Genomic DNA, 27895 nt, shown 5'->3' with positions numbered 1-27895 from the left:
CTTTGACACTTTTCAAGAGTGAGAGTGAAAGGGTGTCTCCTATTCCTGATCGAGAAGCTCCTGAATCGTCTGCACATTAGTGGGTGATTGAACGTTTGTTGATGTGAAGAATGAGGGGCTGTCCGGGGAACTTTTGAAAATGTTTTTGTTGTAAAATCAGGTATATTGAGGGATAATTTATATGCCATGGTTATCTTTTTTTTAACTTAAAAATTTTTTTTTTTTTTTTTTAAATTTTTAAGAGTGGGAGAGAGCAAGCCAGGGGTGGGGTAGGGGGTGGGAGAGAGAAAATCCAAAGCAGGTTCCAAACCCAGCACAGAGCCCAATGTGGGACTTGATCTCACTACCCTGAGATCATGACTTGAGTCAAAATCAAGAGTCATACACTTAACTGACTGAGCCACCCAGCTGCCCCCCGATTTCATTTTAAATTGAAACTCTGTGCCCGCTAGATAACTCTCCATTCCCCTCCCTCAGCCCCTGGAAGCCACCCTTCTATTTTCTGTCTTAGACTCTGATGGTTATAGGTGTTTCATATAAGTGGAATCAATTCAGTTTTTGTCTGTGACTTGTTCCTTTCACTTCGTGTAATGTCCTCAAGATTCATCTGTGTTATATGGCATGGGTCAGAATTTTCTTTCTTTTTAGGGTTGGATAATATTCTACCACGTCTTGTGTATCCACTCATCTGTAAATAGACACTTGGATTTTTCCGCCTTTTGGCTGTTGGTGAACAGTGCTGCCATGAGCACAAGTGTACCCAGGTCTTTGAGATGCTGCGTTTAGTTCTTCTGCATATATATGCTCAAAAGAGGAATTGCTGCATCATATGGTAATTTTGTTTTCCAGTTTTTGAGGAATTGCCGTATTGTTTTCCGCAATGGCTGCACCATTTTACATTCCCACTGGCAATGCACAAGGGTTCCAATTTCTTTACAACCTCCCAACACTTTTTTTTTTTTTTTAAATAATAGTGATCCTTATAGGTGTGCAGTGGTTATATAATCAGACTTCAGATAATAAAAATTTATGAGAATTTAAGGAGTATCATTTGATATCATCCATTCAGTTAATCTCATTTAAATAGATAATGAAACATGTCTTGCTAGGGTAAGTGACTTGACCCTGTATCTTGTCATAGAACTTGTCCTGGTCAAAGGTAGGACTGAAATTCAAGTCTTTCTACACTCATTGTTGCATGACTGATGCAGTCTGGTCATTCACTTATTTCCTTATCTAATACATAACACACATCAGTACTGTGTGAAGTTTAGGAGTTGACAAAGATTCAGCAGAAGACGCATCCCTCAGCACCTGCCCCGGCTGCCGCTGCTCCCACGGCCCCTCACAACTGTTCAGCTGTCAGTTTAATGACCGGCTAGTAGAACCTGCAGAATCATGCCTCATAACTCTTGCTTTTACTTTCTTCCCCTATTGTTCAGTCCAGAGAAGCTTATGAAAATGATCTCCCTGGTCTTGTCTTTTTTTTTTTTAATTCTACCGTTTATTTTATTTAAATGCAGTTTAGTTAACAGGTAGTGTATTATTAGTTTCAGAGGTAGAGGCCGGTGATTCATCAGTCTTCTCTAACACCCAGTGCTCATCATACCACGTGCCCTCCTAATGCCCATCCCCCAGTTACCCCACCCCCCACCTCACTTCCTCTCCCGCAACCCTCAGTTTGTTTCCTGTGGTTAAGAGTCTCTTACGGTTTGCCTCCCTCTCTGTTTTTATCTCAGTGTGGCTCTCAAATCTTGATAATTTTCCACAAAATCATTTAAGAAAATGAGCTAAAGGGGACAGGGGCGGTGGTGGTGGGCTCGCTAGCAGCCGCTGTAGAAAGCTGACCGCATTTAAACAGCGTTGGGCGTGCTGTGCAAACACGCGTGCCTGTCTCATTCTCGAAGAGCTCCTTGACATCATCTCCGACACATTTAACGCTAATGAGAGACTCATAAACAACCAGGACGCCTGAGTTGTGTTACTGCAGCTCCCACCTTGGAGAGAACATTGCTTGGGCCGTTGCAGAAGCCATATGCTGTCTGTTGTCAAATCCTGGAGTTACGAGAGGTTAAAGCTTACTGAAGTCAAGCGTATGGTTACTGTTAAATGCAGGCTCTCGTTAGAGAATGTTCCAACGGACGGTGGTGTTGAGGAAAGTGTTACTGGCTTGCTTGCGTTGTGTCCTGGGTTTGGTTTTGGCGTTGCAGCTGCGGATGTGTATAGAGTGAATTCCTTTTCATATCCGTCTTAGGTTTCCTCATTTCTGGCTTCTCTTTTGACGAAGTGGTTTTTCACATTGGGGCACTGAGAGAGAAGGAGGAAGCCGGTTCCGTTCTGGTTTTTTTTTTTTTTTCCTGGCAAATGAATTTTACCTCATCTTGAAATCTGCAATCCTTTCCTCTTTGTTCAAAGTGTCTGAATTTGATTTGGATTTACTTCCAGACACTTTAGGAAATGGATTGTGGAGGGAAATCTGAGCCCAGAGCCGGGGGGTTGGGGGGCGTCTCAGCGACAGGGGCTGCCTGTGCCCGGCACCTGAGTCTTGAAGCCACGTCTCTGCCTGAAGAGAAATCTGAGGTATGAACCCTGTCAAGATGCAGACTTCACCTAATAAAAATTTAATGGGATCTAAGAAGTATCATTTGATCTCATCCATTCAGTTAATCTCATTTAAATAGATAATGAAACATTTCCTGCTAGGTTAAGTGACTTGACCATGTATCATAGAACTTGTCCTGGTCAAAGGGGCCCCTTTGATTCAAAGCAGATGAATTTTTAGGAGAATTTGCCTTCCAACAGCCAAGAGCCTGTTATTCCGTCATGAACCTCTGTCCTGTTCAGCTGCTCCTGCGTGTTTTGTGAATGGGATCTAGTGCAGGTTGGAGTGTGCTCTGCTGCTTTTGCAACCGGGGGCTGTTGGGGGACATCCCGGCCCGAGTGCAGCCATTTCAGTGAATGGTCTTCGGGTGGCCAGGCAAAGATGAGGAGATACTGGGAAGTTGCCTGAAGTAGATGACCCCCATCATCCTTTGGAGGCCCTCCTTTGGAGGGGGAAAGTTCATATTTCTGCCCACACCCAGCAATCTTGAGATTTAGCCAGCTGTCCCTGGAGGTCGAGGCCCTGTGGACCTGAATGTTTTTATGCTTTTGTTCCTCATGCCTAGACCTCCTGCTCATATTAGAAGCCTCCATTGTCTGCTCCCTACCCCCCCTTACTGAGCGGCAGGTTGTTGGTTTGGACATAATGTCTCTGGCCTTTACTTGTCTTCCTCTGAGAGATGAAGAGACGGAAGAGAGTGTTCCAAAACCTGCGTCATTGTCAGGGACATCGTCACCTAGTTGACTTTGTAGGAGCCTGCTGATGCCAGGGCTCCTAGCAGGTACCTCCTATCCCAGTGTCCTTTAACTCTGAGCGCTGCAGAAGGGATTCCCTCCCAGTCTGGAGAGAAGGGCATGGGTTGGGGGCGGTGAGCAGGTAAGCCCTAGAGCTGGGTTTTGACCTGGTCTGATACCAAAGCACTTGTTTTTTTGTACCACATTGTTACCTGGAGCTCCATGGTTTGGGGTGAAGTACTTGTTGTCACTTTCGTAGGACGTAAGTAACCGAAGAACAGAAGTGCGTTCTGAGAATTTGAATTAGTCTAGGATAACTGCTCTTCTAACTGTAAGGTTCAAGTACCAGCATTTGATCCAGAGATTAAAAGAGCTAATAGAAACAAAACATGATGTAATTTTTTTTTTTTTAATCTTATAGAATTCGCCAACCACAAATTTCCTGGAAGAAATCGTGCATTTTTTTTCTGAAGATGTCATAACAACTGGGTTTAGGAATTGTCTTTTGGTGGATGTTGGGCAAGTTGTCTTTGATGATTTTAATATTTTTGCTTTATAGGAAGGAAAACCAGGCCCTATTCCTAAATTGCTGTTATATTTAGGTCTTCAAGGGTGGATCTTGTGAGGTTGCTATTATAGTAGACTGAAACCTATGTATAGGGACACTCAAATGTGGTGTAAATCCATGTCTTTAAAAAAAGAAAGCAATTACTGTGTTCGAAAGCCAAGCTATAAAAAGCAAATGAAATCACAGGAGAGCCAGGATGGGATTTCATTCTACCAAGCAAATGGCCCTGCCTTTCTTTGTGCTTTTGTGTCCTGTAGTGTCAGTGGGGAGTGCAGGTGTTTTCAGGTTAGGATTGTAGACGTTTGTAGGTCTCAGCACTTGTTGTATGTGAACTGAGAGACAGCTCCGAAAGCGTGAAGTGTTCAGACACTCAGCTTCTACTTCTGATATCTAGTGTCCCATAGAACCTGTATTGTTGTTTTGTTTGAAGTTTATTTTTTTTATTTCATGTGTACTCAAGCCCATCATATTTTTTCATCAAAGTTGAAATCAATTTACTTGAAAATATGTGCCTTTGACCCTCGAAGTCAGACTAGTACCTGCCAGTGTTGCCAGTTCTATTAAAAAATGTATTCAATACACATACACAAATGTTGTGAGCACGTTCCCTCCCCTCTGCCTCTTCCCACCACTCCCCCCTGTTCCCAAAGACCAGAAGCAAGGGAGGAAGACTTTCAGAGCCTTCTGAAAAGATCCTACTTGGATCTTTTGATATGGAGAGGCTGGATGCAAGCCTCTTGTGGCGGTTCTGAGAACTGCAGCGTGGGGCATTAATTGGTCTCTGGGTCTGTCTCAGCAATCCCGTGTCAGAACGCAGTAGTCCACTTTTGACTGTTCTTTCTTGCTCAGAGGTGTCTTGTCACCCTGCTGGAGCTCTGATAACTATAGGTTGGATTTCTCTGTGGAAACACAAAACAGTTTCTATCCAGGCATTTTGTTCCGTCTTCTGGAAGTGCTTCGTGACCTTGGCTAGATAACGGGATAAAAAAGTCCTGCTAATGAGAAGAATATTTAAGACCTGGGTAAGCTGTCACATCAGGAAATGCTAAACAGTATTCCCCCCGGGGACATGTTCAGAATGTCCCGTGATAAAAACCTTCATTTACTCTTCAGCAAATACAAATGGTCATGCCATCATTTCTGACATGCTTTCTCCAAGTTCTTCGCAAGGTTCTCATTAAGAGTCATCCTTCTGCCTCAGGAATTAAGAGTTTCTCACTTCTCCCCCTCTCCCCCCCATCACTGGGGAAGGTAGAATGTTTCATGCTCTGTGGTTCCTTTTCTTTGCAAGATTGGCTTTGGTTACTGGTCATGTTCTGAAGGGAATGGACCACCGCGGAATAGGAGTGGGGATTGGAAATGTTTTTGTAACAAAGAGGATACACGCTGGAGGTTGATGTGTTCAAGCAGGGGCTGGCAAGCTCTGAGGGACTGACTCATCCGTGACTCACAGGACAGCCTGTGGGGCCCCCTTGGCCCTGGTGCCAACCTCTGGACGCAGAGAAGGCGGTGTCTCGGCTCTCCCATGGGAACCTGAAAGTTGAAATATTCGACTCTGGCTCTGGCTTGGTTCAAGTGTGGGCTCCCCCTTCGTTAGGGACTTAGTGAGAAGCTCTCGGAAGCTCACGCACGCTTTTTGGCTTTGGCAGCCTGTGTGAGTTAGGAGACACTCTTGTTCTGCTGCTGTTACTCACTGGGAAGCCCTACCACAGAGCAGTGGGTTGGGAAGGAAAAAATCTTGATCAAACATCAGGTTGCGGCAGCACTGATCTTTCCTCTGCTGGCTTGGAATGCCACCTTTATCATATTCTAAATCTCCATGTGACTTGCATCTCTGCATGGACTTTGAATATTTCTGTTCAGTAGCAGATTCTTTTTTTTTTTTTTTTTTTTTTAAGATTTTATTTATTTATTTGACAGAGAGAAATCACAAGTAGATGGAGAGGCAGGCAGAGAGAGAGAGAGAGGGAAGCAGGCTCCCTGCCGAGCAGAGAGCCCGATGCGGGACTCGATCCCAGGACCCTGAGATCATGACCTGAGCTGAAGGCAGCGGCTTAACCCACTGAGCCACCCAGGCGCCCCGATGTTCAGTAGCAGATTCTTAAACTTACTGTAACTTTACAGAATATTTTGCCAATGGGACAAATACTTCCTTGTTATTTATTTTTTTTTTTTTGCCTCAGAATACTTCCTCTTGGACACTCTAAAGAGTTATTCTCGTAGATGAACTTTAGAATCAGCCAGTCACGTTGTTCTAAAAATCTATTTGGGATTGCACCGAACGTGTAGCGGTTTAAGGACAACTGACCTGTGGATTCGAATCTTCCTACTAAGGAACATAGAATATCTCAGAATTTTTTTAGGTATATGCCTCTTAGTAAAAGTTTTATAGTTTTTAAATATAAATATTATACATTGTTATTTTCTTCCTAGTTTTAAAGTGATTTTTGTGGGTAATAGAAAAGGATTTTCCCCCTCAATTTTTAAATGGTTGTCACTAATATGTAGACCCTTACTCATTATTGTATATTCATTATATGGTGCCCTTATTGAACTTGTTTAATGATTCTAATGGATTTTTAGTTGACTGTCTTTGATTTTTTAAGTTGATATCCTATCCATTTAAGGATGAGCAATATTCATTCCTCATTTCTTGTTTGTTGCATTAGGATTCCTGAAATGAATTGGTAGGCTGTCTAGCTTTTCCTGTACTCAGGAAATGTGTGAAACAGGATTTGCTATTCTTTGAAAATTTCATAGTTTATCACCCATAGAAGCAAGTGGGCTTGAAGTGATTTCCATATTTCTTTATGATAGCTTTCTAAAATTGATGTGCTTGAGACAGAGGAAGGTAGGCTGATAGGCTGACAGCTGGAGGAATGAATGACCAAACTTGGGAGGTGAGGCAGCCAAGATTGCTGGGGTGCCCAGGAAGCGAGGATGAGCCGGGGTAAGAGGAGAGTGACATCGCCCCCACTCCTTACTGCCCCTGGTACAAGACCTTTCTGGAATATCGTGATTTCATGTAAGAGGGAAAGCACTTTATGCCTCAGCTATTTCCTGGCCAAGTTGTGATGAATCTTAGGGCCTTTTCCCTGGAAAACAAGGGAAGTGGTTTAGGGTGTTAAAATTAGAATCGAATTTCTTCCTTTTGGTAAACTTGATTTTGAAAGTCTTGTGATGGCCGCTTACATTGTATTGCTGTGACCTGGAGATTAATGTTGTCAGGCCGTGCTCACTAAGGTTGTAACCATGCCTAGCTGCTAGAAAGAATTAGCTGGCCTTCGTGTGATTGTGGAAGACTCTGTTTGCTAATTTCCCTCACTTTACATGGAATAAATCTTGGAAGAAAGCTATTTTTCTATAAGGGTGGACGTTAGACTTTTGGATTCTGTTGTTCACTATATATACTTTTGTTAAGTGCCCTGCCTTGAGTTTATGGCTCAACAGGGGAGATGCTGTAGTTCCAGATGAGATTAAATCTCTCATTTTAGAGAGTTTCTTGTGTTTGGACTGAGGTCTCTACTTCCTCTTGTTAGAAGACCTGGGGAATAGTAGGTAAGGAAGTTTCTTGCATGGTAATGATGCCTAATAGCCATGAAATTTAAAATTGGAGAATGCATTCATGATTTTGGTAGGATGAGTTCCCATGGAGGTCTTTGTCCTCCCTGAGTATGGTTATTTTTTTGTTATATATGGCTAAGAATTTTCGTGAAATGCCACACAATTGGTCTTCATAGGATGCCTTTTAGTATATTCAGCCTTTAGACAGTGTGCTCAAAATCCCAGTGTGAAAATGCACTTTCATAAATACTTCTCCCTGCTAATTAAATTAGCTGCTTAAAGGTATGACTTAATTGTCCTGTCAGTTGTTGTTGTTTTTTAAAGATTTTTTTTGAGAGAGAGAGAGAGCGCGAGCGAGCGCGCCCGCATCCCTGGGCACGTGGTGGGAATGGGCAGGGAGGGCCAGAGGGGGAGAGAGAATCTCAAGCAGTTTTCCTTTGAGAACAGAGGAGCCCAAGTAGGGCTTAATCCCATGACCCTGGGGTCATGACCTGAGCTGAAATCAAGAGTGGGATGGTCAACCCATTGAGTCACCCTGATGCCTCCTATCAATTGTTTTTTTATTTTTATTTTTATTTATTTATTTTTAAAAGATTTTATTTATTTGACAGAGATCACAAGGAGGAAGAGAGGCAAGCAGGGAGAGAGGGGGAAGCAGGCTCCACTGAGCAGAGAGCCCAATGAGGGGCTCGATCCTGGAACCCTGGGATCATGACCTGAGCCGAAGGCAGAGGCTTTAACCCAATGAGCCTGTAACCCAGGCACCCCTGTAAGAGTTTTTTGCTTTTGAAAATGAAGAGGTGGTTCGTCTGGATATTCTTGTGACTTTCCTTGAAAGCTGAACCAATTGCAGGCCTGTATTTAAATAAAAGGAACTAAATGTATCAGATTTCTGTGTTGTAGACTTAAAGATTAACATATAACATATACTGATTTCAGTGACCTTATTCATTTTTCTCACTTTCGGGTGGAATCAAGAGTAAAGAAAATTTCTGGGAATTAATATTTTATCTTTAATATGAGGGATCTGTGAAGAGCTAACTTGAGTTCATATTTGGAAGGTGTGTAGAGTGAAACCAGGGGCAATTAATTGAGGTAGAAAATTCACTGCTCCTGTAAATACTGGAGAAGATAGAAGAGCCTCTCAAAATATAAAATACACTTTATCACATATAGAAGATCTGTAGGGGAAAAATGAGTAATTCAGTAACAGAGCTTACTTACACTGAGAGAAGGGAAGTGTTTAGGTTGAACAGTATAAGCCATTTTGCCAAATGTCTTCCTCGTTTCTGTGTGTTTTCACCTTGTACATACACGTCTTAATCCTGTGGGAGCCTATTATTTGTGAACAGGAATTACAGTTTAGAAGGATGACATGGTGACTTTTTCCCCACCACCCACTCACCATGTGTACATGGAACAGACCACTCAGTGGGTTTACATTTGAAAAATATAGGTGCTGATAGTGATTTATGTCCTGTGTGGTATTAATCATTAAATCCCTGTCCACACACAAGAAAAATAGAGAATTGAGGCACGTGCCCGAGTAATTCAGAGGGAATTCTCTGAGGGCAATCAAGATTTGTTTTCTTCATCTCCGCACTCTGCATTTCTTGAGGATGCAGGAGGCTTTATACTTAATTGATGGTACAGGACAAGGTAGGACTCCCCAAGCCCCTCCCCTGGTTCAGGGGGTCTGGAATATGAGGGTGGAGGTCAGGGGATTCTCATTGTGTTGGGAATGAGTTGGAGCAAGGACTCCCTAGCAGCATTGGAGGGCCTTTCTCTTCCTCTTGCTCTCACTGGGGCTTGTGGTCCAGGAGACTTTTACTCTGTGGAGGTTACGTGGATTATAAGGTCTATCACTGGGTTGCTATAGCCAAATTCATTGGCATACCAGAAAATGAGCTTGACAAAGTGGTCATTGAGGGAAGTGCCAGCCCCAGCATCAGAGGTGGAATTGTGGGTATCACTGTTAAAGTCACAGGAGACAACCTGGTCCCCACTGTAGTCCAGGATGCCCTTAAAGGGGCCCTCCAGAGCCTGCTTCACCACCTTCTTGATGTCACCGTATTTGGCAGCTTTTTCCCAGGGGCAGGTCAGTTCCATGACTGACATGTTGGTGGGGGCACTGAAGGCCATGCCGGGGAGCTTCCCATTCAGCTTAGGGACGGCCTTGTGTACAGCCTTGGTGGTGCCAGTAGGAGCAAGGATGATATTCTGGGCAGCCCCTCAGCCATCATGCCGCAGCTTCCAGAGGGCTGTCCAAAGTCTTATGGGTGGCAGCGATGGCATAGGCTGTGGTCATGAGTCCCTTGACGGTGCCAGAGTTGTCATAGATGACCATGGCCAGAGGGACCAAGCACTTGGTGGTGCAGGAGCCCTTGCTGATAATCTTGAGGGGGTTGTCCTACTTCTTATGGTTCTGCATTAGCAGAAGGGGCAGAGATGATGACCCTCTTGGTCCCACCCTTCAAGTGAGCCTTAGCCTTCTCCTTGGTGGTGAAGCCCTCCGTGGACTCCACAACATAGCACAAGCATCACCCCATTTGATGTTGCAGGAATCTTGCTTCTGGAAGATGGAGATGGGCTTTCCACTAATGGCAAGTTTTCTGTTTTTAGCCTTGACTGTGCTGTTGAATTTGCTATGGGTAGAATCATACTGGAACGTGTTGACTATGTCAACAAAGGGGTCATTGATGGCAACAATATTCACTCTGCCAGAGTTGAAAGCAGCCTGATAGAGTTTATTCCGACCTTCCCCATCACATCTTGGGGATGTGGCTGGCACAGCACCAGAAGACGCAGCTGTCTGTCAGATGGGAAGGAGCAGTGAGCCAGGAGAGTTTTTTTTTTTTTTTTTAAACTTTTGTGTTGTATATAGACTAAAATAATTTTGGTCTAATATTTCCTGGCTTTACGCAGAAAACAACTATGTGTTAAGTTATTGTAGTTTGAAATTCCAGGGCCATAGCTCATTTGCATTTCCTCTCTGTATTTGCCCTGATACTTCCTTGCATGTGTGACTGCTATGTTGTACATTAAACACATCTGGTCAAACCAGTTTTGATTTTCCTTGTTCCTAGGTCTAATGGTTCCCTTCCTGGGTATTGGGAATAGGCGAATACAGCTGGGTCCCATTTTGAGTACATGTCTATTCATTGCCACGGTGATGGCCTCAGGACCTCTGCAGCCGTGCCTTAGCGCTGTTGGAAGGCAGCCCACAGAGAAACAAGTATTGTGTTCTTACCTCTGGGCCACTTCTGTGATCTTTTAGGACCCATGGTTAAGTTTTATACTTAAAAAAAAAAATTTATTTTTACTAAGTAAGCTCCATACCCAGGATGGAGCCCAACATGGGGCTTGAACTTACGACCCTAAGGAAAGACCTGACCCAAGATCAAGAGTCAGATGCTTAACCGACTGAGCCACCGAGGTGTGCCTAGATTTTATACTCTAAATTCCTGGAGGGCAGCTGGCTTCTCTTCTAGGGCATCAGTGAAAAAGATAATGTTGCTCAAAAGCATAAGACTGTATTTTATCTGTGGTCTGTAATATCAGTGGCTTAAAATATCTGTTTTATTTTATGATATTCCCTCATCTCATAATTGGTATAGCCCTTTGGTTCTGAAATCCAGAGTAGAAACAAAGCAAGTGTTTCAGGTTTAAAGCTAACAAAGAAGTTTAAGAATAGGAAGATTTAGCTTCTTTAAAAAAGAACTATGCCAGAATTATACTCAGAAAAAGAAATTTTGCCCAAGAGATTATTCTCATGTACATCTTTCCTTGGAGCAGCTCTGTTTCCTTGAACACCCTTGTCTCTTTTCTCTCCCTTGAAGCATCTGCTGCCTTTGGCTTCCAGCCTACCCCTTTCTCTTGGCTTTCTTGCTTCTTTGTCATTCCTTTCCTGTTGCCCTTTGGATTCTTCATCTTTTTCCTACTGTCATAAGATGACATTCTCCTTAGGGGACCATCCCTGGTCCTTTTTATCCTTTTAGGATAATAATATTTTTGCCCCTGCCTTCAACTACCCTTTGTATATCTTCGTGTCTGCCCAGTTAATACACCTCTAACTGGGACCTCTCTTGTGGGTCCAGTGTTGTTAACGTCCAACTGGATATCTTCATTTGAATGTTTGCTATGTTCCTGCAACTGAGTGAATAGAAACAATGAAAGAAGCCTTTCTTACAGTTGCTTCTTCATGGAGCTTCTGCCTCAGAGCATATGACAGTCTGTGAGTCCATGTTTGAATATTGGCTAGGTTACCCAACCAATTTTTCTTGCCTTGTCACATTGGCTAGTTATCCAAGCTGATGTTGGCTTGTACCTGGCCTTAGATAGAAATTATCCAATCTTCACCAGTAAGTGTATTGTTAGTTGTAAATGTTTTTGTAGATACTCTTTATTTTGAAGATTTTAAGAATAAAGTTTAAAAACATTTTCATTAGCTAACTGTAAGTATTATTAATCTTCAGAGGATTTCTACTGGAAAAAAAAACGAAAACAAAAATCCACCTTAAACTTTGGAAAGATTTTGTTTTATTTATTTTAAAATTTATTTTTAGATAGAGAGTGAGAGAGTGTGCCAGCAGGGAGAAGGGCAGAGAGAGAGATAGTCTCAAGTAGACTCCAGACTGAGCATGGATTACCATGCTGGGTTTGATCTCATGACCCTGGGATCATGATCTGAGGCAAAATCAAGAGTCGAATGCTTAACCAACTGAGTCACCTAGGCACCCTGTGTTTTATTAATTTTTAAAAATGATCTCTACACCTGACATGGGGCTCAAACTCATGACCCTGAGATCAAGAGTTTGATGCTCTACTGACTGAGACAGTCAGGTATCCCTATCTTAATACAAATTTTTTATGTCCCTAAATTTATTTATCAATGAAATTGTCAGGGTCAAAGAAGCTTTCACAACTGAAGAGAAAAAGATAGTCGAGATATGGTTTGGAGGAAATGAGCCTGTTATTTAGTTTAATGATGGTTGGTGCTAATTTTTCATTTGCTGGATGGATGTGGAAGTGGTGAATTTAATTTTGCTACTTTTTAATTTTGGGACATTAAACCTATTTTCCTGTTTTTAAATCAGGAGACTCAGAATAATTTTGGAGTTGTGTAAATATCATGTTATTTGTGTGTGTTTGTGTGTGTGTGTGTGCGCGCGCGCACACAAGCAAGAGTGAGAGAGAGAGTGAGAGAGAGATGATAATCCTCCCTGGAACTGTAAAGTCTAAGCAATCTGGAATTGAATTGAATTCCTTTTTTCCATAATTAAGAAAATTAAAAACCGGGTTTAGTCCCTAAGGAGGCCTCTGGAAAAGCCCAGAAGTTCTTGTTCTCATCAGAATCATATGTTAAAACGTTATGAATCTTGTAAATACAAATGACCATCAGTGGACCATGTTTAATTCCGGGACTGGGTCGTACACCCAGTTCTTGCTTGACTGAAGTAAAAGACTCTTGAAAGACTATGGTGGTACAGGATTTTTTTTTTTTTTTCCAGTATGAAAATTTCTTTTACTCTATTTTTTATTTTTAAGATTTTATGATTTAGAGAGAGAGTGTGCAAGTGGTGGGAAGGACAGACGGGGAGAGAGAGAATCTCAAGCAGACTCTGTGCTAAGCCTGGAGCCCAATGTGGGGCTCAGTCTCATGACCCTGAGATCATGACCTGAGCCAAAACCAAGAGTCAGTCATTCAACTGACTAAGCCACCCAGGTGCCCTGAAAAAAAAAATTTTTTTTTTAAGTTTTATTTATTTATGGAATCTCTGCACCCATGACGGGGCTCAATCTCCTGATCTCGAGATCTCGGTCACATGTTCTTCCAATTGAGCCACCAAGGTGCCCCAGTGTGAAAATTTATATAGAATTTTTACTTTTCTGGGGCACCTGGGTGGCTCAGTGGGTTAAAGCCTCTGCCTTCAGCTCAGGTCATGATCTCAGGGTCCTGGGATCGAGCCCCGCATCGGGCTCTCTGCTCAGCAGGGAGCCTGCTTCTTCCTCTCTCTCTGCCTGCCTCTCTGCCTACTTGTGATCTCTGTCTGTCAAATAAATAAATCTTTAAAAAAAAAAAAGAATTTTTACTTTTCTTAGGACTTGGAGCTTTTATTTGATGCTTCATTAACAATAGTTGATGCACTTTTTGGTACATCTATCTAGGCAGATTGAAGTAAGAAAGAGTAACTGTGTACCCATGTGCATTCTTTAAATCTTTTAGGTGGGAAGTTAAAGGACATGACTGGTTAGAATTTTAAAGATGCCCTAACACAGAGTAGGCACTCAGCAACCATTTGTTGACAGAAAGAGGTTGGGGGAAATGTGTTGAAATGTTATTTACTCCTTTTTCTTTTTTTCCATGAAAAGTGAGTGCATCCTCAAGGTCCCTGTTAGCTCTAAAATTCTTAGAGTTCAAAAATCTAAAATTATGGAGCTCCTGAGTGGCTCAGGTCATGATCTCAGGGTCCTGGGATCGAGCCCTGCCTCCAGCTCTCTGCTCAGTGGGGAATCTGATCCCTACCCCCCCACCCTGGCCGCCTGCCTCTCTGCTTACTTGTGATCTCTCTCTCTGTCAAATATATAAAATCTTTAAAAAAAAAATCTAAAAATCAGGGCTTCATTCTGAGACACTTGCCTTCTTCCTTTGGCAAGCCATTCTATAACTCTATTCCTTTTCACCTAATTGTTACTGCAGAGTTTTTCTGTCCTGTTGTTCAAGAACTTTCTTCCAAGCTGCCTAACGGTCAAGGGTAGTGTACTTGGGAGGAGTGTCATTTTTGGAATTCAATCTGATTCAAATCTTTTCTCCATCAACTGTTTATTGTATGTATGCTCTTTTGTAAAATTTCTGAACCTCTGCTTTCTCATGTATAAATTGGGGTCAGTAAAATCTCCACCTCAAATTTAGTTGTGAGCCTGAAATGCTGTAAAAAGCTTGGCACCATACCTGGCATATGTTAGGTCTTAAGCAAACTGTTAACCATTTCCACTCCCTCCCCCCTATTCTGACAGCTGCTCGATTATCTTTCAAGTGATTAAGACTTTAAAATTAAAATCTGCCTTTATTGTCCTGAAAAAAAAAAAAAGTCACAGCTCACTCCTATTACCCACAACTCCATGTGCTTTCCCCTTGATGTTGTAGGTCAGCACGAATAGTTTTCACCGTGCTCTTCAGGTTTCGGAGTCCCTACTGTTTTCAGTCTCCATGGCCGTTCCTTAGCCCTATCCGGAGCTGTGGTAGGCTGGATCTTTGGTCTCTGTTCTGTTTTTGTACTATCTAGCCAGCCATAAGGAAGGCTTTGTTTCTCCATTTCCACTGTTAAGAAGTAAAGACGTGTTCTTTTGCTCCTCTCATAGGAGAAAGTAGAGCTTGACTTGGAGAATTTTTCCCCTTGAGATTTGCTGAGTAAGGAGTATTAAAAAAAAAAAAAAAAACTTTTTACCAAAATCTAAAGAGCACAAATCATGTTGGGATCTTGGTGAATTTTCCCAAAGCGAGCATACCTGCGTGATAAGGATCATAGTAAGTTTAAGGAAAGTCTCTACGTGCTCTGAGCTTGATCAAGCCTTCTCGCCCTCGTCGCCCTTCAGATTACCCACCTGTTGTGGGAGGCATTTCGGCTCCGTGGTGCCCTCTGACCCGCCATCTGCTAGCTGCCTTTGTGTGCACTGGGTTTCACCTGCCCTGCCCTCCCTCTCTGTTCTCCGAGATGGGAAGTGTGGGGTTCAAGAGACTGACGCTTTGTTCTTGATGCCTCCTGGCTCGAGGAGATGTCCGAGAGCGGGAATGCCGTATTTCCACCTTCCCTTCACCAGTCTTCCCTCGCGGCCAGCTGCAGATGGGAGGCAAAGTGCAGAGGAAATGCTGAGGGAAACCGGCAGCCTTTTTTCCTTTGCTGTTTCCGGTCTGTTCAACAAAGCGTTGAAGATGTTGAGTACAACAGTGCTGCGTTGAGAAGCTAGTGTGAAAAACACTGTGTTTATGATTAAGATGAAAAAAAACTAAACTTAGACTTTTTAAAAGGAGGCATAAGGGAGGGTGTTGTGAATAGTGGATGGTTTTATATGGTGTGTAGGGCAGAGGTCTGGACGAAATGGACTTAAATCGAGGCAGAGGGGTGGAGGCTACCTTGTGATTTCCTGTTGGAGAGGGCTCTGGAATATTGGAATGTATGGGTGGCTTATCGATCTCCTGGACAGTTGGGGTGGTGTGTTTACGTAGCCACAGTCCGAGGTTGAAGTTGACCTTGCCTTAATTACAATTCTTTTGTCATTATGTAATTTCCTAAATGCGATGAAAGATACCAGGGTTTGGGTTTTTTTTTTTTTTTTTTTTTTTTTCCTGCCATTCATTTAATGGCAAGGGATGGATTATACAGACATTCTGGTATAAAATTATGAGATTTTTGAGTAGTGCGAACGCTCAAGTTTTTCAGACCAAAGGCATCCCAGTGCTCCTACTTAGTAGTTGTGGGACCACAAATAAAGGGTTGTTGGGAGGACGATTGTTGGGGGGGGTAAGATATCTGAAGGGCTTTATAAATTGTATGATGTCAAGTAACAGGCCAAGCTGTGACACTTCCCGTGGCGTTTCTACTAGCGTGTTCAGCTCACATCTTCCTGCCTTCTCTTGCTTCCAGACCTCCATGTCTCTCAGTGACTTCGGGCCATTGGGTAGAATTACCTTGTTTGTATTCTGCTGTTTGTTCTCGTTTTCAGTGCCGTCTCTCTCGGTAGGTGATGCTGGTTGAGATGAAGGGGGAGATCCTGAGAGGTGGGGAGGTTTTGCATTATTTGAGAGGAAGCTTTTTGAGAAACTGCAGATTTAGAAGGGGATGCTGGAGGTAAAAGGCAAAACTGGGAAACAGAGTCAGTCCAGGTGTGGCGGGGGGCCTGGGGCAGGGCACTGAGTTGGGCTGAGCGCCTTGCTACTCCTGTACCAAACAGTATCCCGATCCCCTTAGAAAGGGGAGAAATGCCACAGGCCTCTCGCTGTTTGCATGGCCAGAGCCCTGCCTCAGGACAGGACAAGAGTGTACTCATCTCTGTACTGATGGCTGACCCCAACTCCTGTGACCTCCATTCAGTTTCCTCCTCTGAACTGGGAGTGGTGATGTGGGCCTGAGATCCTGCCTTGGTTGCCACTTTCAGGAGGTCCGATGCTGGTGCTGCTGGGCCTCGTTTGGCCTTTGGTCCCTGAGCAGTATCAGTTGTGGGGATCTTTGCCTTGTGGCCAGAACAAGTTGCTTCTGCCTAGGTATCGTATCAGATAAGCTTTTGATGATCTTATCTCTTCTTGTGTCTCAAAATGTGCCATGTAACAGAATCCTATTTTGGTGGTGGTGGTGGCTTTAACAACATAAAATTATTTTCTCTCCGTTTTGGGGACTGGAATCCAGGATCAAGGTGCTGGAAGGTTTGGTTTCATCAGAGGCCACTCTCCTTGGGCTGCCATGCCACCTTCTTGCTGCCCCTTTACTCGGTCATCCTGCCATACAGACCCAGCCCTGGTGTTGCTCTGTGTGGCCCAATCTCTTCTTTTTTCTTCTTGTTTTTAAAAAGCTGCATCAGGGCGCCTGGGTGGCTCAGTGGGTTAAGCCGCTGCCTTCGGCTCAGGTCATGATCTCAGGGTCCTGGGATCGAGCCCCGCATCGGGCTCTCTGCTCAGCGGGGAGCCTGCTTCCTCCTCTCTCTCTCTGCCTGCCTCTCTGCCTACTTGTGATCTCTCTCTGTCAAATAAATAAATAGAAAAATCTTTAAAATAAAAAAATAAAAAAATAAAAAGCTGCATCAAACTCTATTAAATCCAGTTCAGTTTTTTATCTGTACACCAAAAAATCAGTTCTGTATAATAAAGAATACTTCGGTCTAAAACGGAAATTTAGAAACTGGAAGAAGGATCCGTGCTGTCCATCATTGTTAGGGTAATTTTTAGCAGGGTAGCTATGTGAGTTACCTATTGTCCTGTAATCAATTACCCCATCACTTAAAGGCTTGCAGCAACCGTGGCTCTCCCACAGCTTCTGTGGGGCAGGAATCTGGGCTCAGGCACGAGCCTGGGACTCAGGGTCTGTGTCCCAGGCTGCTGTCATCGTGGAGTTCCCTGCGGGAGGATCTGCTTCCAAGCTCACCCATGGGGTTGCTGCCAATTAGAACCTTGCTTTACCCGATGTGGGAAGTCTGTCTCTGTTTAGAGATCTTATTGTAAACGGGGTATTAATTTATAACCTTCTGTAAGTCTGCAATTTGATACTGGGATTTGCTCAAAGATGGATATGCTTTTTAAAAAACATCTTCATTGAGGTATATGGATATACTTAAAAAATATGATTTGAATTCTGATCTTATTGAAGCCAATGAGAAGGAAAAGCTTTGTTTGCAACCATTTACTCCCATGTGATCATATAGCCTTCTATGATACCAGAGCATTTTCTTAACTGAAGAAATTCTTACATCTTAACTTGATTCCTAAGCATTTTACATTTATGTTAAATATTTGAAAAAAATTAATGAGATTTTTCTTTTTTGTTTTTTTTTTAAGATTTTATTTATTTGAGAGAGGGCATAAGGGAGGGGAGGGTCCAGGGAGAAGCTGACTCCCCACTAAGCAGGGAGCCTGGTGTGGGACTCCATCTAGTGACTCTGGGATCACGACCTGAGCCGAAGGCAGATGCTTAACTGACTGAGCCACCCAAGCACCCAAAATTAGTGAACTTTGATAGATAGAGCGAGGATCCTGAAACTGCACTTCTCCAGAGAGCTGGTCGGTGCCAGTAAGTGGAACAGGGTGTTTCTCTCTCTTTTTCTCAGACACACACTAGGGGTGTTTCATGGTTCCGTACTCTACTTATGAGTCTAATTTACAAAGAGATATATATATATATATACAATCTTCTATTATATATGTAACATGCAAAATAATCTATTTACAATATGCATAAGTTGGGGGCACCTGGGGTGGCCTCGTTGGTTAAATGTCAGCCTTCAACTCAGGTCATGATCCTGGGGTCCTGGGATCAAGCACTGTGTTGGGATCCCTGCTTAGCGGGGAGCCGCTGCTTCTCCCTCTGTCCCTTCCTCCTGCTTGTGCGTGCCCTCCCTCCCTCTCTCTCTCTCTCTCAAGTAAATAAATAAAAGAAAAAACAATGTGCATAATCTTTATTATGTGTAGAATATACATATACTCCTGTTATAGACTATATAAAATTTAATTACACATATGATCTGTCTTATGTAATACATATTTCTCCTATATATTATTTTCTGTTACATATATACTTTAGATCTGTAACATGTAACCTATTTATGTATATATGTAATCCCCTATTCTGTGTGTATATGTATATATTCCAGTCTGAGATACAAGCTCATGAGGAACAGACATCATAAGTCACTTTCATACCCGGTAGTACCTGGTGTAGTAAGTTGAGGTTCATGGTAACGTCCTCAGTGAATGCTTGGAGGTTTGATTGCACTAATTCTTTGATGAAAGTTGTATTTCGCAGCCATAGGTTGTGGAGAGGAAAATCTACAAATGTAGGCTCTCCTGGGATTAGTGACATTTAGGAGAAGCAGCACTGCCATGTGTCCCAAGTCACAACATCTCTGAATTCCAGGCCTCTAGGTTGTACGCCCCAGGGACACCAGTCACATTTCCTGCTTGCTTCTCCTGAATTCCCCTTGCCCCCATGCGAGAGGAGTTGAGTGCGTGAAGTTAAGTGTGCCGTGTGGAGGCGATGAGACCATTTTTGCCTCTTGCATGGCAACCAGCTTCCAGTCTCTCCTGGGGCTTGGTTCTAGAGGTGAGGCCTCTTGATGTGCCCTCACCAGAAGTGCCCCTTCCCCTCGACTGTAATGAGGTTGGAGTGAAGCACGATTATCAGCATTTCCGTAGTTGGTATAGTTTTTTCCCTTTATGAAAAAGGCCTTGATTTTGGTGCTCAAGCTGTCTTGATTATTTTGAAGTTTTTCTTCTGTTTTCTACAGAAAGGCTACATAATGCTGCTCCTTAATGGGGATAATGGTGATTCTTGACATCTTCCTGGGGTCTTTGAGCTCAGGTAGATGTTGTTCGTTCAGGCTGAGCCTGGCCCTCAGGACAATCAAATTCAAAAAGAAAAACTTCTGGAAAGAATGAGATGAAGGGAGCTATAGTAGATAATGTCTTAGTTTGGCAGCTGTAATGGAATTACTGTAACTGCGTGTCTTAAACAGCAAGCATCTGTTTTTCCTAGATTTGGAGGCTGGAAGTCCAACGTCAAAGCCCAGGTGAAAGCGGTGTCTGGTGAGAGCCTGCTTCCTGATCCGGAGACAGCCATCTTGTCACTGCATCCGCACGTGGACGAAGGGTGAGTGGGTTCTCTGGGGCCTCTTTTATAAGAGGACTAGTGCCTTTCACGAGGGCGCCACCTTCATAACATAGTCACCTCCCAGAGGCCGTGCATCCTAATAACATCCCAAGGGGGTTTGGGATTTCACCACAGCCACCTGGGGAGCCACCTGCATTCGGGGTCCTCTCCGCCCCTCAAACTCATGTCCTTCTCAAATGCAAAACACATTCATTCATCTGAACCGCCCCCAAAAGCCTGAAGTCATTCCAATGTCAGCTTTAAAAGTCCAGAGTCTCATCTGAATCTTACCTAAATGAGGTGTGAGTGGGACTTCAGGTGTACCGTTCGTCCTGAGGCAAATTCCTCTCCAGCCGTGAACCTGAGAAAGCAAACAAGGTCCAGTCTGCATCTTCAACACTTTGCTAGGAATTACTTCAGCTAACTGCCCAGTTTCATCACTCCCCAGCTCAACCTTCCACAAAGCGCTGGAATGTTAACGCAAGTCAGCCAAGGTATTGACACTTTATGGCAAGGATTGCCTTTCCTCATGTTGCTGGGAACTTCATTTCCATCTGAGACCTCATCACAAAGACTGTTACCATCCATAGTCCTACACACGCTGTGCTCGCGATCACTTCGGTATTCTCGAAGAAAATGGAAGCTTTCTGTCGTGGTTCTTTCAGGCTGGTTATAACAGAATACCACAGACCGAGTAACTCATAAACAACAGAAATTGATTTCTCAGAGTTCTGGAGGCTGGACCTCCAAGATTAGGGTGCTTGCAAGATCAGGTGAGGGCCCTCTTCCAGGTGGCTAAGTTCTTATATCTTTACTTGACAGAAGAGCCTAGAGAACTCTCTGTGCTGTCTTCTATAAGGGCACTAATCTCATGCATGAGGGCTCTACCCTGGTGACCTAATCACCTTCTCAAAGTCCCACCTACTACTGCCATCATGGTAGTTTGGGCAGTTTGGGGTTTCAGGGCATGAATTTTGGGGAGACACAAACATTGAGACCGCACCACTTTCTGTATAGCTCTTTTCTGAGTCCTCTCCAGAATCATCCTTAAAGGTCCAATGTGGTAGTGTGGGATTTTTCTAGCATGTACCTCCAAACTTTTCCAGCTCCGACCTGTTACCCAGTTCCAAAAGTATTTGTAACAGCAGCACCCCACTTCTCCATATCAGTTTCTTAGTCTGTCCAGGCTGCTGTAGCAAAAATACTGTAAAATTTTGGTTACAATTGTTTAACTGTTTGTATGATTTATAATTTTGTCAAACTCTTTGTTTAGGCATGGCACAAACATTTATTTCTCATAGTTCTGGAGGCTGGAAATTCCAAGATCAAAGCCCCAGAGGATTCTGGGAGAGCCTGCTTCCTGCTTTGTAGGCAACTGTCTTCTCGCTGTGTCCTTACATGGCAAGAGGGGAAAGGGAGCTCCCTAGGCCTCTTTCCTAAGAGCACTAATCCCACTCATGAGGCCTCCACCTTCCTATACTTTCTGACTACCCAAACACCACCTCCTGATACCATCACATTAGGGGTTAAGATTTCAACATACAAATGAGGGGAGGGGGGCTCAAACATTCAGCCCCCAACAGATGCTCCTAAAAGGCCTTTGAGTTCTACTTTTTTTTTTTTTTTTTTTTTTTAAAGATTTTATTTATTTATTTGACAGAGAGAAATTACAAGTAAGCAGAGAGGCAGGCAGAGAGAGGAGGAAGCAGGCTCCCTGCTGAGCAGAGAGCCCGATGCGGGACTCGATCCCAGGACCCTGAGATCATGACCTGAGCCGAAGGCAGCGGCTTAACCCACTGAGCCACCCAGGCGCCCCTGAGTTCTACTTTTTACCCTAAAGTGTTGCTGTTTGCTTAGCACTCATGTTCTTGGGCTTTGGATTCCCGTGTTTGATGCACTAGGACAGAGAGTGTATTAATGGCTGAGAACTTGGTTCCCTAAATTCTACACTGTGGTGTGAATCCCAACTCATCAGCTCCCCATCTCTGTGATTTGCCACCAAGTACTTCAGCTATGTCAAATCTCAGGTTTTCTCATCCTTAACAGGGGCTACTAATTGTATCCATAGCATTATTGTCAGAATTAAAAAATGAGTGTACGTAAAGGAAAGCCTTGAGTACAATGCTTGGAACTCTGCGAAATCCCAGTATGTGTTAGTTCTTTTTTTTTTTTTTTAAAGATTTTATTTTTTTATTTGACAGAGATCACAAGTAGGCAGAGAGGCCAGCAGAGAGAGAGGAAGGGAAGCAGTCTCCATGCTGAGCAGAGAGCCCATAGGACCCTGGGATTGTGACCTGAGCCGAAGGCAGAGGCTTTAACCGACTGAGTCACCAGGGCGCCCCAGTATGTGTTAATTCTTGTCACAGAGAACCAAAGACCTGTTGTTTAATAAAGCCAAACCCAGTTACTGTTTATAAACAAGGTCAGTTTCTGCCTCTCCACTTCTAGGTGTTTCTCCCTCTCTTACAGCATGTTTACCGTAAGTGGATTCAGCAAGCTGGAATGGGGGGACTCCCAAAACGTTGAGCAAGAGACTTCTGTTCCCCTAGGCAAAGGATTAGAAAATGTACAAATGGCCAGTAAGCGGGTAAAATGATCCTTAGTATCGCTAATCAAAACCATAATGAAGTACCACTTCACACTCATCAGAATGGCTGTTTCTAAAACGTTTACCCAAACAAGCAAAAAGCAGTTTACTCAAACAAAAAACCCGGAACTAATAAATGTTGGCAAAGATGTGGAGACGTCGGAACCGTCCTGCTGCACTGTTGGTTGTACTGTGCAATGGTGCAGTTGCTAAGAGAAACATTATGGTGGTTTCTTAAAAAAATTAAGGGTAACCACACGATCTAGCAGCCCCACTTCCGGGTGTATACTTTAAAAGAACTGAGAGCCTGGATTGAAACAGGTGTATGTAGCATATTTAGAACAGCATTGTTCATGGTGGCCAAAATGTGGAAGCTGTACTACTGTCCATGGACAGGTGAATGAGTAAATAAAATGTGTAAAGAGGAGGTGGAATGTACAGACAGTGGAATATTATTCAGCCTTAAAAAGGAAGGAAATTCTGACATATGCTTCAGCATGAATGAACCTTGAGGACCTCATGCAAAGGGAAACAAGCCAATCACAAAACTGTGTGTGTTACCGCTGAACACCATTTCTAAGAGATCTTTGGAGTAGTCAAATTCATAGAGACAGAAAGCAGAATGGTGGTTGCCTGGGGCTGGGGGTGGAGGGGGAAGGAAGAGTTAGTGTCTAATGAGCATGGGGTTTCAGTTTTATAAGATCAAAGTGTTCTGGAGACCGATGGTGCTGATGACTATACATGGGTGTGAATGTTCTTAATGCTACTGAGTTGTGCACTTAATGGTTAAAATGGCAAATTTTGTTACGTATATTTTACCATAATTATACATTTTGAGAGGTGCCTGGGTGGCTCAGTTGGTTAAGCATCTGCCTTCTGCTCAGGTCATGATCTTGGGGTCCTGGGATGGAGCCCTGTGTTGGGCTCCTTGCTCAGCGGGGAGTCTTCTTTGAGGTGTTTCTTCCTACCTTCCGCAGCTGTCTCCCCTCCTTGCTCATGTGCTGGTGTGCACTCATTCTCTCAAATCTGTGAAAAATACAATTTTTTTTTTTTTTTTTAAAAAGAGCAATTTCTCCTGTACAGTTTTACCATGGGGAGTTAAATTAATATATAATGAGTTGTCAACTCAAGAGTAATGTTTTGGTCAGTGTTCCAAAATAGTTTTGATTGCCAGAATTGTTTTCATCCTCTTTAGCAATAATGAGTGCCTCCCTCACCGGTCACTCTGCCTACCTCCCCCACCCCGCAACCTGAGAAATAAGAAACTACTTGAAGTCTTGCTGGGCCATGTCTTTGAAGACAAAATCCTGATGGCCATGGTGGCATCTTGAGGATTGTGTTACTTTCTTTGCCTCCCCTGACATTTCCAGAAGCTGTTGGATAGTGACGTAAAGGATATGAAAAGTGGAGTGTAGGTCCAGGAGGATCCAGATTCTGGTGGGCCTCAAGCTCATGCAGTTTGGGGTTCTCTTAAAAAGAAGAACACTTTTTTTTTCTAATTTCTAATTCTATGTCTGTTGTGAACACACGTGGGGCCCTAAGTCCTCAAAGGATCCTGAAGCTTAAGCTTCCTTAGTTTAACATACCTTGTCTCTGTTCCAGAAGGAGAGGCAGATTAAAGGAACTGCCTGTAGCAAACTGCTTACTTCCTCTGAGCTTGATTCTCAGAAGCAAAAAGATCTGGAAAAATGCACTGTGTTCGGAAGACTGACAGATAGTTGGGAAGCTCAGGGGGATGGAAAATGGTTTATGCAGTTGAATCTCACTCTAGTCCATGTTTAATTTAACCCTGTTTCCAAACTTCAATTTGGCAATCATTTGTACTGTAATTTAGCATTACGAAATCACCTTTGACCCAAACCAATTAATTTTGAATTTCTCGCCTGGAGTGTTGCATTATAAAATTGTAGAGGCATCTTCTGAGAAATTGTATAAAATTTCCATGATAATTATAACCTTGAGGTATTCTCGTGTCAAAGAAGATGCGTCATCTTCTCTTCTTTGTCTGCTAATTACTCCCCCCACCCCATTTGTCTTCGTATCTATTTCCTTACTTAGAAAAATACTTCATCAATCAGAGATTAGAATAATCTCATTACCTATGGGAATTCCTCAGTGTCAGTCAGGCCTTTGATGGAGCTGTTAGGGAGCCTTTGTCATTGAAAGCGTCGCTTAGTGACCAGATGGACTCACTGGGAGCAACTTGCAGAATGTCAGGCAGGAAGACATTTAATGAGCCGTGACACGTGCGGGGTAGCAATAGTGCAATTCTGGTTTTCTTGTTGCTTTGTTTTACTTCCAATAGTAGCATAATTTTTTTTTTTTTTTTTTGGCATGAAAAATAGAGCTTTCAGAAATAACGTGTATTTACTTCCTATCATGAAAATGGAAAAATCAAAGAATAGACCGTGTTCTTTTTTTTTTTTTTTTTGCAGCAGGGTTCATGATGAGAAGGGAGTACAGTCCTTGTGATGCCTAATGGAGTCAGGGCAGCTGCTGTTCAGACTTGAACTCAGCCAAATCCCTTAGTTTTAATGTAGATTTGAGCGGCCAGATTGCCTATTGTTCAGATGCCAGTTGGACACTGGGGTCTATTTGCCAAACTCATTTTCACTTCTTGGACAAAACTAGAATCTGGATCCTCAATGAAAGGTGAAAAACAAGGTCTTCTAAGCCAATTAAACGCTATTATCGCTCATGTAGGGATTTTACACTGTGTTGGGCTATTTGAATGATAGAAAGCGATTGAAAAAATCTAGCCCCCTCCTCCCGAGATTTTGGGGAGACTTTATAAAACTCATTTGTTTTTGTGGTGAATTGAGGTCTCCTCTGCTTATTTTAGACTCTGGACAGATGAGTTTGAGAGGACTTCAAAATCTGTTCTTTTACGTGTAGTAACCATTTCCATTGGACTGAATTTAGCCAAATTATTTTTGGCTTGATCTGCACTCCAAAGAAAAAGGGTGTGGTGGAAAAAAATGATACTGAGAATGAGTAAAACAAGGAGGAATTTTGTATTGTTCTGAGTTTCTGGTCAGTGGAAGACTTAAAAAAAAAAAAAAAAAAACAACAAAAAAACCAAACACCAAACTTGATTTGGCCCGTTAAATCTTTTCAAATCCACACCTTAAGGTTCTAAACTTCATTACCAGGGGTTACTTGTTAGATAGACACCCTTGAGTTTAGATAGACACTAGGTAGATAGACACCCTTAAACCACTTCAATTAAAATATGAACAATAAGGTTTGTTTTAAAATGAACTTCTCTGTACGTTTTCCTTCATCTGAAGATTCATGCTGCTGGTGTGATGTGAGTCCTAATTCAGTCAGTTTGGAAATTCTTACTTTTAGCACGAGAGGAAAATAGCTTTCAAATGAATAAATCATCTCGGTTGAAACAATTTTATATTGGAATTTGTTGGCAGATTGGCCAGGAGCCAGTGTTATGGCTTTCTTCTACATTTCCCTAGACTTTTTTTTTTTTTTTTTAATTAACATATAATGTATTATTTGCTTCAGGGGTACAGGTCTGTGAATCATCAGGCTTACACATTTCATAGCACTCAACATAGCACAGACCCTCCCCAGTGTCCATCACCCAGCCACCCCACCCCCTTGCCCCTGGCAACCCTTAGTTTGTTTTGTGAGATTAAGAGTCTCTTATGGTTTGTCTCCCTCCTGATCCCATCTTGTTTCATTTTTTCCTTCATTACCCCCCAAACCTCCCACTCTGACTCTCAAATTCCTCCTATCGGGGAGATCATATGATAATTGTCTTTCTCTGATTGACTTATTTCGCTCAGCAGAATACCCTCTAGTTCCATCCATGTTGTTGCAAATGGCAAGATTTTGTGGGTTTTTTTGATGGCTGCATAGTTTTCCATTGTATGTATATATGCCATATCTTCTTTATCCATTCATCTCTGATGGGCATCTAGATTCTTTCCATAGTTTGACTACTGTGGACATTGCTGCTATCTACAGGGCTTATTCACTGGGGGAGGAAAGCCTTTCCTGGGACCTCCCAGAGGGTGTAGGCTCCTGCCCCCTCATCCTGTTTCAGGCCTCCATCACCCTAGCACAAGCTACACTTTGCACCTGGGGCCCTCTTAGCTGCGGCCTCCTGGCCATGTTTATACTGCAGGCAGGATCCCATTGGTTAATCTAATTCAGCAGGGAAGGATGTCACTGACCTTTTTAGCTCACTATTCCTTCGTTACCTGAATTATAGAGTTGTAACGGTTGTATTACCTACGAGGTGCTGGTTGCTGTATCCAGGTTTTTGTGTAATTTTTTTTTCATGTGAGCTCCACACCCGGTGAGGGGCTTGAACTCACCACCCTGAGATCAAGGTTGGCGTGCTCTACTGACTGAGCCAACCAGACTTGCATAATTTTGTTTCAGCCTTATTGGGGGGAAGCATCATCCTTTCCATCATACAGGTAAGGAAGGCCGGATTCCGGCAAGATAAGAGACTTAGAACCACAGGGATGGGAAGAGACGGGACAGGGGTTCACACACAGGTTCTGGGGCCCGCCCTTCCCCTCAGCCTTCCACAGAGCCCAGGGACTTTTAGAGATCTTCCTGTCTGGTTTTCAGCACTGGATATGCGAGTCGTCTGGGGAATTGAGGACCACGATTTCCTTGGTCTCATCTCAGGCGGCTCCTCTCAACCTCCGGGGGTGGGGCCCAGGCCTGCTGATTCTGCTGTGCAGGAGGCAGGAATGTCCAGAGAGGCCAGAGGAAGGGGGTGCATCGCACTCCCTCGGCTTTCAGGGAGTCTGAATGAAGCCCAGCAACCCCGAGCAGGTCAGTCAGCTTGTTAGTTACAAGCCGGGACTTGACCCAAGATCTTCTGGCAGCCCTTTGGTCTCTTCCTGTTCGCATTCCAAATCCTGACAATAGTCTGGCTGGTGCAGAACACACGGGAGAGGCTCACTTCATCTTCGGGCTTGGGAGAGCACGAGGGGGCCGTGTTGCAGAGCCGCCTTTGGTGTGAGGAGGAACCCTAAAGGGGCAATGTGACTGGCAGTGGCTGTTTCAGCTTGGGGGCTCGGGACTTTGTTCCACTGCAGGCGGGGGGCTGTCTTCATGCTGTGATGTTTTGCTGAAACTCCTCTTGACTGGATGTGGGACCTTGGGATAAATTTTCCCTGGCTCTTTTTGTTCCGTGATGTTTCTCAGTATTTTCTTCTGGTTCACAGCCTTGGGATTTAGCTTGGTTCATTTTATTTCTCAAATCCATGTTTCTTTTCAGAAATTTTAAGCTTACTTCTTTTTCCTCCTGTTGAGAGCTCTTTTCCTCTGATGGCTCCTTTCCCATAGCTTTTGGACCCGTTATTGTTTCGGATCTGAATTTTTAAAAAAAAGTTTTCTCTATCCAACAAATCAGGTTTCTTCTGGGGCCAGTTCTGTTTGTTCATTACAGCCCTTCCTTTCATGTTCTGGCTTTTCCTCAGATGACTTGTGATCTTCACTCACTGGTGG

General features: G+C 43.3%; 1 protein-coding gene and 1 pseudogene across 1 annotated transcript in view; one reads left to right on the top strand and one right to left on the bottom strand.

Annotated features, from left to right (window-relative positions):
- The window catches only part of TIAM2 (TIAM Rac1 associated GEF 2), a 226861-nt gene that overhangs the window by 26963 nt on the left and 172003 nt on the right, over window positions 1-27895 (top strand). Inside the window, exon 2 of the mRNA XM_059176685.1 lies at window positions 19708-19821. The gene's annotated coding sequence lies outside the window, so the exon portion shown is untranslated. The remainder of the gene's footprint in view (window positions 1-19707; window positions 19822-27895) is intronic.
- On the bottom strand, window positions 9296-15120 carry LOC131834533 (glyceraldehyde-3-phosphate dehydrogenase-like; annotated as a pseudogene).

The sequence above is a fragment of the Mustela lutreola genome, chromosome 6 (assembly GCF_030435805.1).
Source record: "Mustela lutreola isolate mMusLut2 chromosome 6, mMusLut2.pri, whole genome shotgun sequence".
Lineage (NCBI taxonomy): Eukaryota > Metazoa > Chordata > Mammalia > Carnivora > Mustelidae > Mustela > Mustela lutreola.
The sequence above is the reverse complement of the archived record's forward strand: the minus strand, read 5'-3'. Positions and strand labels throughout refer to the sequence as shown.